Raw genomic sequence first — 14,285 nt, 5'->3', positions numbered from 1 at the left:
AGGTAACTTTGAAAACTAACAGCACACGGGTAATTAATATCATTGCAAAATGCATGTGCTAGCTAACCTTATATGTGAAGTTATGAATTCCCTCTTTATAATGTGTGACAGACCCAGACCAGTGGGGTATAGGAGTCTGGTAGAAGGCAAATATACTGGTCACTGGATGAGTAGTTTTCTGTTCCCTGAGTGACCAGAGCAGGGGCTGTACTACAGTAATCAGGAACCTGCTAGAACCAGTTAAGGCAGGCAGGCTAATTAGGACACCGGGAGCCAATTAAGAAGAAGCTGCTAGAATCAATTAAGGCAGGCCAATCAGGGCACCTGGGTTTTAAAAAGGAGCTCACTTCAGTTTGTGGTGTGAGTGTGAGGAGCTGGGAGCAAGAGGCCCAAAGAGCTAAGAGTGCGTGCTGCTGGAGTACTGAGGCGCACAAGCGTTATCAGGCACCAGGAGAAAGGTCCTGTGGTGAGAATAAGGAAGGTGTTTGGAGGAGGCCATGGGGAAGTATCCCAGGGAGTTGTAGCTGTTACAGGAGGCACTATAGACAGCTGCAGTCCACAGAGCCCTGGGCTGGAACCTGGAGTAGAGGGTGGGCCTGGGTTCCCCCCAAACCTCCCAACTGACCTGGACTGTGGGCTCTCCTAGAGAGGAAGGTCTCTGGGCTGTTTCCCAACCCACATGGTGAATCTCTGAGGCAAGAAAATCCACCAATAAGCGCAGGACCCACCAAGATAGAGGAGGAACTTTGTCACAAATGTTACTAGGCCAATTTTAAGAAGACAGCCTAGCTTAGGTAAAGGTAATAAACAGGTCTGTCCTACTTCAGTTTACATATGAGCCATAAACAAAACTATTAAGCAAACCAGTGGGAGCGGGGTTGTCTTGAGCATGAACTCCAGAGACAGAGATTTAACATGGCACCTGCACCCCAGTAAGACACAAGAGACTGAATCCCCAGGACATCTTCCTATCTCTATGGACAAAGACAGTTCTTTGGGAATATAAGGGACAGAAGGAGATTCCAACTCTTTCTATCATACCTAAGATAACAAGAGAAACCAACATCTCCTTCTTCTGTGGAAGGTCCTGATGGAGAGAGAGTCAGCCATGCTGGACCAACAGTAATTGGTGAGTAAAACGATCTTAAACAGAAACTGTGCCTTGCTGGATTAAGATTAAGTTTTAAACTTATAGGTGTGTGTGTTCACTTGTATTTGTTTGTAACCATCTCTAGCTTTATTTCTTCTACCTGGCATCACTTAACCTCTGTCCTGCTGTTAATAAATCTAAGCCATCCCAGTGCTATGTTTGAATTGAAGAAATTGTTAACTCTACTTAATATGGCTAACTGATGGGTATTGTCTCTTTAAAAGAGCAAACTAACCATATTATTTCTCTAGTGGCCCAGGAGAGGGGTTGGACGCTTCAAGGAAGATGGTTTTGGGGAAACTTGGGACTGGAAGTATTTTGGGGCCATCTTGCCAGGTGTAAATAAAGCTGGTGGAAACCCGGGGTGTCTGTTGTGTTGTAGCAGACTGCTGGGTTCAGAAGCACTGAACCAGGGCTGCACATCACATAGACACTTAGGATACTGCATGCTTGTCTGTTGGCATTCAGGTTGTGAGCTGCAGCAGCAGAGCATTTAAGGCACCAGGGTGACAGGGCAGGTGATGAGACAGCCCCTTACTGGTCTGGATTGCACCCCAAAATGTGACACACTGTACATTAGCACACCAGTCAACTGCTGAAAAATAAAACCTGGGGGACTTGCAACATCCAAAAGTGTCAGGTGTCTCCACCTACAGAGCAGAGATGTCTTACAGAATTCTTTTTGCTAGAAGCAACCTAAACAGATTTAAAAAAAGTTTGTATATAGCAAATATCCCATAACATATTGTGAATGACTTCCTTCCCCTCAATTCTTCTCACTTCACCACTTTTCCTTCTGTATATTGATAACTTTTTAATGTATCATTTGCCAACAGTGATCTTTTTCTGTGTCTGGTTATTTTCCCCTCACATCAAAAGCCTCCTGGAGGGGAAGGAGGGCTCTGAAGCTCCCTCCCCCCAAGTTTCAGAGCTCCACTCTGAACCACAACTCCAAAGCACTGTCTATACAACGCTTTTTAGAGCACTAGTGCAAGTCCTGCTAGCCCAACTCTGTCAACCTGGGCTTGGAGGCTCGATCCTGTGGGCTCCAAAATGCTGTGTAGACATAGCCCTAGTCTCCAAGTACTGGACTGTAGCAGCCTTAGAGCAGGGCTACAAGAGGGAAGGGAAGAAATCATTAGCTCAGTCCCTCTTCTGCACCAGCATAGGTGACAACCAGAATTCTGGTGCTTGCACTCCCTGAGTGTTACACCACTGGGTAAGTGGAGGCAGCAGTATTTCACACCCTAAATTGGGGGTGGGAGCTGGAAGGTAGTATGGCCTGCCCCCACTGCTAGTGCTTAGAGGCTATTGCTGGGAGGACTGCATGCTGCTGATGAGACAGTTCTTGAGCACACACCCCAGGACCAGCAGAGGCATTCTGCTTGCCTCAGCACTCCTCACCCAACGGGTTTGGCAACTGCCACTTGAGTGGTAGAGCTCAACACCAGCCCTACTAGCTGAGTGAGAATTTAATTCCCTGGATACAGCATTAACTATAGCCCAGGTACATATTAGTCAGTCACTGGAAATTTCAGGAAGAAATTTTGCAAGCACAGTGGTAAAACATTCCTAACACATACACCCACCCACATATCTATATACTGGGCATAGAATGTTAGATTACCTCCCCATAGAACAACAATGTAGGGTATTCAGAGGAAGAACTATAGCTTGTATTGTTTCTAATGGTTGGAAACATTACACTTGGCTCCTGGCTGGTCCTATTTCAGCTGGGAGCGGACAAGATGGAGTTGTTGTTCAGGACAGGACTACCTAGTGCCCCTTACAAAGTTTGTTGGTGACGTCCCTGTGCTTGGGACAATGAAAATATGTGAGCATACGATGGTACTCCATCTGAAGAACCTAGAGTCCTTGACTGCCAGTCTCCTCATTTCATCAATAGACAATGCTGGACAACTTGAAATATCTAGATGTATGTATTAGAATTATTAATGGAATAGTTAATAGTATTGTCATTGTTAGACTTAATTTTGATGACTGGGGCAATTCATCCCTCTCAGCAAGTTATTGATTTAGTTTGCCCAGAGAATTGATAAGACTGCTTTGGTTTATATTCAGTTCAAAGTCTGAAGATCCTCACTGCAACTGGCTAGAAACTTTTGTATTTAAATAAAAGCATACATCTTTCAGGGACTGAGAACTACTGCCACTGTCTAGTTGGAGACAGGCTGAGAACTTGGCCCTTAGTGCTTTAGGTGTCTTGCCAAAATTTTCATAATTTATTACCTGTCGGTCCCAACATTCATTCCTCTAACTTGTTATTAACAACAGATCCAAGCCCTGCCAGCCCTCTAACAGATATTTGCATCAAGAAGCCCAGCCAGAGATCTAGTTGCATAAGAACTAAATGACACTACAACAGTCCAAGTCACGCCTCCTAAGGGGTAGAAGCCAGCCCAGCCCAGATGGAAGGACAGGAGGAAAGGAGTTAGACCTGATCAGACTCCACTAAGAGAGAGTGGGGTTAATTAGATCAGATGGGTAAGAATGAGTTTGTGGGAGGAGGCAGGCAGGAAGGTGAGACTGGCTCAGCAGGAAACTGTAGTTTGGAATGGCTACCCAATACCAACATGAGCAACTGTCCTGTAGAGTCCAGGAAGGCTCACTCACTTGTGGCTCCTGCAGAGGGAAATTGTCACAGCCCTTTTAAATATTCTAAAGTTGCACATCAGGGATAAAGGACAGATGGATATCCCTTGTCTAAGGGCTTGTCTATACTTGAAACACTATGGTGCTGCTGCTGTAGCGCTTCAATGTAAACACTACGGGAGGAGTTCTGTTAATCCACCTCCGGAGAGGTGGTAGCTGGGTCGATGGAGGAATTCTTCTGTCGACCTAGCACCATTGACACAAGGAGTTAGGTGGACAACTACGTCGCTCGGGGTGTGTGTGTGTGAATTTTTTACACCTGGGAGCAACATAGCTAGGTTGACCTAACTTTTTAGTGTAGACCAGGCCTAATAGAAAAAGGCTTAGATAATGTGAAACCTTAATGTTGTTTCAAAGTTTGAAGTCTTGGAAGATTTCCTGTAACAGATATGTTCATATATAGCATATAGAGCTTTCTTGGACTTCTGAAAGGCTATATAATTCTTATATTTGTATGCCATTTCTTAAATTTGTCTTCTGAATAAATCTGCTAATTCAGTCATTTGGAATGCATCCAAGTATTTGCAGCATGGTTTCTGGGTAAGGGTTGTTTCTCTATGTAGGAGGAAATTAGGCTAGCAGTATAGAATTACACCTTACATTTTCTGTGCCCTGGCCAGCCTGTTAACTTTTTCTTCTCATTTTGAATACACACTGTAGATAAGAGCTGTCTGTCCAGAAGATAGAAGATTATCTCCTAGGTCAATGAAAGTGAACCATGCACCTTGGCCTAAAATAGTGAACATGCACTGAGAATACATTTTGACAAAGATGTCCTTGAGTATCCTGACAAGATGAAGAAATGTATGCAGACAGAAGAACATATTATTTCAAAATAAATATTGCCAGGGCATCAATGACTCTTTACAGATAGCTTCCAGTACTGCAATTTGAACTGTCAGTGCAAAATAAAAAAGTGTTAATCTGAAGGTCAATGGGCAATCACCTAACCCCTTGTAACTTGGAGGGCTTTTTAAATTAAGAAGTGTGCTTGGGAATATTCCTCACTTGCCTTCAAGGTATAAAATAAAGATTTGGTAATTTGTTAAAGAGGCTTACCTATATCCTTAAAAGACAGTTGCCAAAACATCAAATAGTTGATCAGTTGGCAAGAGAAAGCAGGACAAATGCCCACTTCTATCAAAAAATGGGGTCCAGAGGAACATGTGCGAGGGAGGGGAGAGCGGCGATGCCATCCCTGTGTGGGGTGGGGGGAGAAGGGAGGCAGGGCTTGAGCAAGCAGCGATGCCAGCCCCAGCCTTGTGCCGGGGGCAGGGCTCGGGCTAGCCCCATGCGGAATCCTGTTTTCCCTTTGGGAAATATGGTCACCCTAGTAAACCATCTTCTGTTTGTCACAGTGTTAAATTGTCTTGGTGCACAGAAAGAGGAGATGTTTTGGTCAAGAAAATTAGATAAGATGCTTCAGTCTGTGCTAAGTAGTTGCTGCTCTTAACATTTACAAATAATAAAATAGAATATTTCAGATACATTATGTCACAATCGGATATGAGTCAACATGATGGGACACCTCATCTTATGCACTGCTACTAGTGAGGATCAATTTGAGAGTGTCACAGCTCCTACCACAGTGAGGTAGAAAGGAGAGGCTTGTTATCCTTACTTGACAGAAGGAGAAACTAAGGCTGAGAAAGGTGAAGTGACTTGTCTTAGGTCAGCACTGCTCAGGGACAATTATTGGAGAGAAGCAGCAAGATTAATCAGACACATGATTGGTTTTGACTTATTTGCTTGGCCTTAAGTTAAGAGAACAAAAGGACCTGAGTCTCCTCCCTGTTACCAGCCCCCCTGCTTGGCCAATCAGCACTCAGACTTTGGGAGCTGGGAGGCTGAGGGGTCTCACCAGATGTCCCAAAGGATGGCCCAAGTCACTCTCAGAGCACTATTCCATCCCCATCTCTCTGTGAGGGTAACCTCCTCACCCCACAAAACACAAACATCCTTGAGGGAGGGAGGGAAGAAGGGATAAAAGAAGCAAGAGGAGAAGAAAAGGACAAACCCCAATGTCCCCAGTGATTCTACAGGACAGTTTCCTAGCTAGGAAATCAAATTCTACCACTTTAACCTAGTGTTTTCTGTGCCTAGAATTCAGCCGGCACCAGGTGGATCAGACTGAACAGGTTCCAAACCTCTTGGAGGCTCTTACCTTCTAGACAGGGATGTTCATTTTCTAGCAAAATGAGTTGTAGGAAAGGAGAAAGCTCTAAAAAGGTTCCTCCTCCTGCTCAAGTACATGAATTCTAATTCTCTCTCAGTCCTCGAGGAGAAACCCTGAGAAGGAGACTTGCTGCAGCAAGGCCACGGGGATCTCTGAGGTTGCCCCTGCCCTGTACCTCTATCCTGCCTGGCTGATGTCAGGGTCTCTCTGTGAGGTCACTGCCTCCCCACCACCTCTGCCCAATAGGCTGAGGTCCTGCAACAGGCCTTTGTGATGTCACTGCCACACCCACCCCTTCCCTGAAAGGCTGATGTCCTGCCCCTGGCCAGCCTCTCTGGCTGTTTGAGGTGCTCCCTGTGGATCACCCCACTCAACAGTTGAGTCTGGGGATCAAGCCGGCTACACAGTAAAGCTTCAGAGGCTGCTCCCTATGCCACACTCAGTTTTTCATAAATTAGTGATTTTAAGGCCAGAAGGGACCATTGGAGCATCTAATCTGAGCCTCTGCATATCCCAGCCCTCCTGTATAACCCAAAGCTAGGTTTTGATTAAAGCACGTACCAGAAAGGCATCTAGTAGTCACTAGAAGACATCAAGAGATGGAGAATCCACCACTTCCCTTTATAGTTTGTTGTTCTAATGTTGAATCATGCTCACTGTTAAATATTTGTGCCTTATTTCTAATATGAATTTGTCTGTTTTCACTTTCCAGCCACTCGGTCTTGTTATGCCTATCTCTGTGAGATTAAAGAGCCCTTTAATATTTGATATTTGGTCTCCATGAAGGCACTTAGACACTTCAATGAAGTCACCTCTTGACCTTTTTTATAAGCTAAACAGATCAAGCTCTTTCAATAGCTCACAAGAAGACATTTTTCTCCAGCCCTCAAAACATTTTCTGTTTGCTGCATGATCTCTTCAATTTTTCAACATCTTTTAAAAATATGGACACCAAAACTGGCTGCAATATTCCAATCTGTCTCACTGATACTGTGTCACCTCCCTATCTTACTCACATGTGTAAGGATGGCTTTAGCCCTGTTCACCACAGCATTGTACTGGGAGCTCATGTTGAGTAGCTTGCACAGTACGACTCCTAAAACCTTGTCAGAGTCACTACTTTCCTGGATACCACTATTCCGTAGGTGTGGCCTGCATGCTTTGTTGCTAGGTATATTACCTTGCATTTAGCTCTGTTAAAACTTGTTTTGTTTGAATGGGTCCAGCTTACCAAGTGATCCAGATCGCTCTGTATGATTGCCTTGTCCTCAACATTATTTACAACTCTGCCAGTATTTTGTCACCCACACATTTTATCAGCAGTGATTTTATATTTTCTTCCAGTTCATTGATAAAAATTATTCAAAAAAATAAGTTTTTGAGAGCCTCTTCAGACCCCTAGTTCCAAGTGCCTGCTCCTTACACCACAGCAGAAAAAGGCCATCCAGCCCTGGTGTTACATAGGGGCTAAGCACAGAACAAACACATGCTTAGGAGGCACTGAGCAACATGTGGGGGTCAGCAACTTACAAATGCACTATAGTTGTATAGTGTAGACAGGCCCCAGCTGTGTATCAGTCTCCCACCCTGTAAAATGGGGTTAATAAATGAAACCTTGATTATCTCTATTTTATAGTTGTGGAAACGGATGCAGTGTAAGATTTCACAAGATAAGCAGGGTTGGTTGGTGCTTGGATAAGTGACCTCTAAAGAAAACAATGTGCTGTTGGGAGTACTGTGGATGTTTTAGTAGGAGGCACATCTGTTTGAGGCAGTTTGGAATCAATGTCCCAGCAAGGTGCTGCTGGACATGCAGCTTTTTGGAAGAGATGGAAAACGATGCTACTGACCACGACTCTTGTGCTCAAAAATCCTAGGCTAGGTCTGCACTACGGGGAGGAGGGGGGAGAGGGAGGGGTTTGACCTAAGATATGCAACTTCAGCTATGCGAATAGCGTAGCTGAAGTTGCGTATTTTAGGTCGACTTACCTGGCTGTGAAGACGACTTACCAGGCTGCCACTCCCGTCGACTCCACTTCCGCCTCTCACTGAGGTGGAATTCTGGAGTTGACGGCAGAGCGATCAGGGATCGATTTTATCGTGTCTACACTAGACGCGATAAATCGATCCCCCATAGATCCGGTGGGTAGTGAAGACGTGCCCTTAGTCTCAGTCTCCTGGCCACACGCCAATGTAAGAAGCTACAATCTGCCTACCCAAACCCCCTTTGAATATAGTACGCTTTCTTAAATACCTGACCTCAACGGTTTTCCCACAGCTTGCACAACTATATCACCTTCCACCCCAGAGGTAGCTGCATTTCAATATAAGAGAAAATAGTTCCTCTTTCATGAATCTGATTCAAAACCCAGTGAAGTCAATGAAGTTGACAGAAAGACTCGTAATGAGTGTTGGTGCAGGTCCTATCAGCATTAAGGATAGCCCTTTAGATCATAATCTGATCAGACCTTTCCAAGAATTACTTTGTATAAGAAGAACCTACTACAAAGGTTAATGGTAAGGCATTCATCAGCCTTCTGAAGATCCCTTGATTATGTCTGGAATGGATTTCAGGGCAGCCAGAGAAGCAAAGAATTTTGGAGTTTAGACACATCTATGATGGGCTTCATTATAAAACAGGAAAGTGAATGTAAATTTTTTTTTTTTGTTTTTTACTATAAATTAACTTAAATTTCAAAATGAAGTTGTATCACCTCCAAAAAATTAGAAATTCTTTGTTTAGAAAATGATGAAAGTGGTGGGGAGGTCTTTCGATAATTTTGAAAATATTTTTTCAATGTTTTGTTTAAGTGGGAAATTTGTTGCAACCATTTTTTCCCCCATGAACCAGAGTGGATAAAAATCAATGATTTAAAAAAAAATCAGATTTTTTTTTTATTTAAATTGGATTTTTTTGATAAAATGCTTTTTGAGGAAAAAACCTATCTAAAGGTAGTTTTAATTAAGACACATTATAGCTCAAAGATATCTCATCATGGAATAGGGATTATAAATTCTACTTCTATAGTATGAGACAATATATTCATGTAATCTTTAAGAAAAGTTGTGTAAGTGTGTTCCAATAGTTCATGGATTAGGACCCAATTTTATGGGGTTCCAGGGGCTTCTGTATAGATTTAGGTTAATCTTTCTATCTACCCAATGGGACTCAGTGCTCAGTCTAGAAGATACCATCAGAGATGCTTAGTTTTGCAGTTCTCAAACTGTGGATTTGTGTCTCCAGAGGTAACATGCTTGTTAACAGCAAAAATGTTTTTAAATAAATAATATATAGAGGTGAGAAATAACAGACCTCAACTCTATTGTCCCTCTGCAAATTTGTGTACACAGAGTCAATCCCTTACCTCTCTCTAAAAGTGCAAAGATTCTAAAAGTTCAATGAATAGAAGATTGTTGGGGGCAGAATAGATCTGGACAAGGAGAAGAAATCTGGAGATAAATGTGAGAAGCGAGGTACATATGCTTGTTTTCTTAAAATATGTTTGCTGTTGAAGAAAAAAATCCAGAATACTTAATGTTGTTGTTTTAGTTAAATAAAACAATTTAAATGTCTGGCTGGTGATGGTCTCCTCCTAATACAGCATGTCAAGAAAATCCTCCAAATATTAATGTTTAACCTATTGAATTGGAGATAGTTGACCTCCCAATGACTTCATAAATATCTGCTTCAATTACCTTTGGTAAATGAAATAACCAAACAATCATTTATTTTTTGATATAGCTGTAAAACTAATCTGAAAAAATTTCAAAATAAATCTCTTTAAAAATGTATAGTATGTATCTTCTAAAAATGAAACCTACATCTATCTCTGAGTTGTGAAGAATATGTATTAAGGTTATAACAACCAACAAGAATGCATGAGTCTTCCAGACTAATGATTTAAATAATGATTTAAATCAAATCCACCCTGCCACGAACAGTTTCGGTTTCAACAAATCAGCATTTTCCAATGAAAGGGCCTTTCATCAAGAAATTCCCACCCTGCTCTAGATCCGAGGGTTAGCCCCATTGCTGCTGTGAAGCTCCACATAGCCACGACACGAAAACTATGAGCTAAACTATGAGCTCCAAGGTGACCACTGGCCACTTGCTTAATACAATCCAATTAAAAGGCTAGAATGCTGGATTCAGACACTGCCCAATCTCTCCTGTTGGAGCTGTTCCACTTGGTATAAATATTCATTGAGCTAGAAACAAAGACTGACTCTATAACCTGGTGAGTAGGAGCCTGAGGACCAAGTCCCTGCACTGGCTGATTCAGTTCAGGGACTTGAGCTGGGGACTCCCCCAACCAAGAAAACTGTCCCAACTACTGGTTATTCTGGGGTGTCTGTCTCCCTTGGGGTTTTTTTGACAACAGATTTCAAGAGGCCTCATTTTCCTTCTTCATTGGAATGAAAACAAAACTTCAAAACCTTACAATTTTTTGTTGTTTTCCAGTCAGCTCCAGGTACTGCCCCAATGCACTTTGTGGGTCATGGAGAAAAATAAATACATATTCTATGGCAGCCACTTCTAATGTCTGACTGCCTCGCAGTATGTAGCTCATCATGACAGAATGGGTAGAGGGTTGGACAGGGGCACCACGCAGCCTCACAGTTCAATTCTTTAGGTGAAAAATCATAAAATACCTTTTCTTCTTCAACAGAAAGAACAGCTCCCACTGAAGTTAACAGAAGCACTGGACAATCACCCCCATTACAATTCTTGGAAGTATTTTTGAAAATCAGGCCACTTATCTAGATGCCTCATTTTAGGCACCTACTTTTGAAAATCTCAGCCCACTGAAACAAAAAATTAACTGGTTGCTGCATCTGTAATCTTTTATTTCAACTTTGTGTTGCATCTGTCATGTGCTAGTAAATTCACCTTTAGTAATCCTTTCTAGCTTTATTTGGCTTGCATGAATATATTTGGCACAGTACTTAAAAATGAAAATATAAATAAAGGTTTGCAAGCAAGGCTTTTGCTACACTTGTTCCTGAATATCAACACCTGAAAGACAATTAGCTAGAAGACTGGCGCCATTCTGTCTAAAAATAGCAGCTGTATTATCTAACTTAAAACTATAACTCTCACTATACTAAAATCCTTTGGAAATAATATACCTAATATTTTCATGAAGTTTCCAAGTTACGTAAGATTTTCTAAACTGATTATCTAAACTGCTGAGCACCCACAACTCCTACTACTGTTGGTGCAAGTTGCGGGTGCTCAGACCTCTGAGACTATATTAAGACTTGACTGAGTACGGACAGCTCCCATCAACTGGAATTGTCAGTGTTCAGAAATTTTGAAAATCAGATACTTAACTCTGTTGAGATTATCTCAGTTCTCACTTGTAAAATGGAAATAATAATTCTTTGTATCAGAGGTGTAGTGAGGATAAATTGATAAATGTATTAGAAGTGCTCAGATAAGAGTGTGATGGGAGCCATAAAAGTACCCTGATAAAGCCATTCCTTGTAATAAGTGTGTCAAATGTATCAATCGCAGACTAAACTGCAAAGGACTAGGCCTCAGTCTTACAACATGCTCCATTTGGGTCTGCACCCATGTGGAACCTCAGTGGGCCTCTGTGTGGGCACAGAGATTAAGGCATGTTAAGTACCTTGCAGGATTGGAGTCTAAGACCCTGATCCTGCAAACACTTTCTCACATGCTTAACTTTACCTCTGTGAATAGTCATGCTGAAATCAAAGTGTGTATGTTTTACATGATTCGGGCCTTATAGAGCTCTTATATGAGGGTGCAACATAAAAGCCTGTGTGAGAAATGGCACCCCTTTCTCTATCGCACCAAACATAAGCTCCTCGTCTTCACTTTCAAGGCCCTTTGTGACCTATCCTCATCCCACCTATCATCTCTCATTTGCTACCACTGCCTTCATTGCCCACATGTTAAACTTTCAAGCACCTTGTGCTTTCTCTCATGCCACTTCTCATGCTTGGGAGGTGCTGCCTGTAAACACCTGCAAAACTATCTCATTATCCTTCTTCAAAACCCTCCTTTACTGTGATGCTTAAAAAAACTTTACAGTGACTAAGCTGATAGCATAAAGAGACCATGGCCTGTCATTCTGACAAATACTGTTTCATTGTTTCCTTGTCCTCCCCAGTTATCTGTCCAAATCTATCACTCAGATTGTAAACTCTCTGGGGCAGGGACGGGTTTTATGTTCTGTTCGCACAGCGCCTAGCACAATGTGATCCTGGTCCACACGTGAGGCTCCCCTAGGCGCTATGGGAACAGGAATAATCAAAAATATATCCCAGGTGATAGGGGGGGTCTTGCTGCAGAAATCCTGCGCCGCTTTCACTTCCTTTCTCTGAAGCGGCCTGTAAAGCAGCTGCCCCACAGGGCGTTACCGGCTGGTACTGCTGTCACTGTAAAGTTAGCGTCCCCGCCCCAGCGAGCAGCTGCCCCTGCCTAGCCAGGCTGTCCCAGGAGCCCTGCGCAGGGCCCAGCGGGGACGGGCGCACCCGGGGGAAGCCTATTGAAGTCACTGGGCGGTTTGCAGGAGGCTTCAGCGGGGCCGGGATTTCACCCCGGGCCCTTGTCCCCGCCGCAGGGGACGCTGGCTCCCCGCCGCCAAGCAAGAGCCGCCCCGGGGCGGACGGGCTCCGGGCTGGCCGCAGTCCTCGGGGTCTCCAGCCCCGGAGCGGCCCCGCTCGCCCGGCCCATCTGTATCCGGGTCTCGGCAGCTCTTGGGCGGCCCCCTGCGCCGCGCCCGCCCCCTCCGTCCTCCCAGGCGGAGCCGCGTCTCCTCTCCGAGCCGGAGCCCCGCCACCCCCGCGCTGCCCGGTATGTAACCGGGGCTGAATCGACCCCCGGGGTCCCACTACCGACCTCCGGCTGCAGCCCGCCCGCCAGCCAGCACCCCGCCTCTCCCAGGGCAGGAGGCAGCGCCTCTGGCTCCGCACGCAGCCAGCCCGGGCAATGGGCTGCGGAGCTGCCCTCCTCGCCGCGCCCCGTGCTCAGAAACCCGGCGGGGCGAGCCGCCCTGCGCCGCCTGCTGAGAAGGCGCCAGCTCGGCAAATGCACCTGACCCCCCAGGCAGGGTCCGGGTCCCTGCCCTGCCCCCCGGGGAGAAGGGGCCTGAGGAGTCCGTCACGCGCCGCGGGTCACTGAAGCCGCGGGGACGGCCCTGGACTGTGCCCTCTACTCGCCTCTGAGTTCTCTCTGCTCCCTAGTTACCATGTCCCGGCCGGCTGGTGTGCGAGAGGGAGACGCAGTGAACGCTCCACTGCTGGGGCCGTGTATCTTCCCCTGCTCCTGGAACCCGTCCCTCTTTTCACTCATTTGTGCTTTTCTAAAATATCCTCCCTTTGTACTGAACGTGCCCTGCTTGGGGTCAGGTGAAGACTTTTCCGCAGTCTGAAGACCATCCAACCCTTTCGGCTGTTTTTTGACCAAGGGAGTCAGGGGAAGATAGTGCTTCCACCTCTGAAAAAAAAATTTATGACTACTTTTGTGTAGGGAAATCTCTAAGCCAACCTTCAAACACCAAATTGCCCATGTGGTTAGACCTTAACAGAAGGGGAATCCTTGCATGTCTTTGAAAAGAATTTAAAAATTATGAAGATACAAGCCATTTTTAAAGGCTCTATGTATGCACAATAGACGTTTTATTAAACTATGTCAGTGCCTGCTGTAAAACAGGCTGTGCCACTTCATAGTGCCATAGCTAGGTATTTTGTGTATGTGCAAACTAAGGCAGCCTCCTTTGACTGTCACAGTTTCTTTGGGGGCACTGCAGGAGGGCGAATCCACATGCAGAATCTGACCCTGAGCCCCTGATCTTGCAAATCCTTATGCATGTACATAACTTTTAAGGCAGGACCATATCTGAAGTTACACACAAGTTTTTGTAAAATCAGGGCTTAAATTTGTAAAGTGCTGTGAAAATATAAATTCTTAAGTAAATGTTAAGTATTAGTAGAAACTATTGCAGTTTAAAAACCATAGAATTTTATAAAACCAAACTACAGAGGTTTCTCCTCTTAAAACAGATACGCCAAAGGACATTAACTGCAATATTAAGGTTACAAATGAAGGCCCCAGTCCTGCACACACGTAAGTGTGTTTGCCGAATGGGGGCCTTGAACACAAAAAAACTGAGAGGTACATAAGTTAAGGTCTTTATTGCAACATTGTTGCCCTCATTGCACGTATATAGTATTTTATTTTATTACTACTGAGGCTAATAAATGTATATGATACCTAAGTATATACCATATCTGCTGGCTGGTATAGACTTAGAT

General features: G+C 44.3%; 1 protein-coding gene and 1 long non-coding RNA gene across 4 annotated transcripts in view; both read left to right on the top strand.

Moving 5' to 3' along the window:
- Nucleotides 1–366: 366 nt before the first annotated feature.
- LOC135982452 (uncharacterized) lies at nt 367–4,617 on the top strand. The gene is made up of 3 exons (XR_010599807.1): nt 367–466; nt 1,085–1,129; nt 4,484–4,617. It is a non-coding gene; the product is annotated as an uncharacterized LOC135982452 (long non-coding RNA).
- Nucleotides 4,618–12,692: 8,075 nt separating this feature from the next.
- Nucleotides 12,693–14,285, top strand: part of RMDN2 (regulator of microtubule dynamics 2) — a 60,576-nt gene continuing 58,983 nt past the window's right edge. For all 3 annotated transcript variants that reach the window (XR_010599803.1, XR_010599802.1, XM_042848427.2), the window contains exon 1: nt 12,693–12,825. The gene's annotated coding sequence lies outside the window, so the exon portion shown is untranslated. The remainder of the gene's footprint in view (nt 12,826–14,285) is intronic.

This window comes from Chrysemys picta, chromosome 3 (genome assembly GCF_011386835.1).
Source record: "Chrysemys picta bellii isolate R12L10 chromosome 3, ASM1138683v2, whole genome shotgun sequence".
Classification (NCBI taxonomy): Eukaryota; Metazoa; Chordata; order Testudines; family Emydidae; genus Chrysemys; species Chrysemys picta.
The sequence above is the reverse complement of the archived record's forward strand: the minus strand, read 5'-3'. Positions and strand labels throughout refer to the sequence as shown.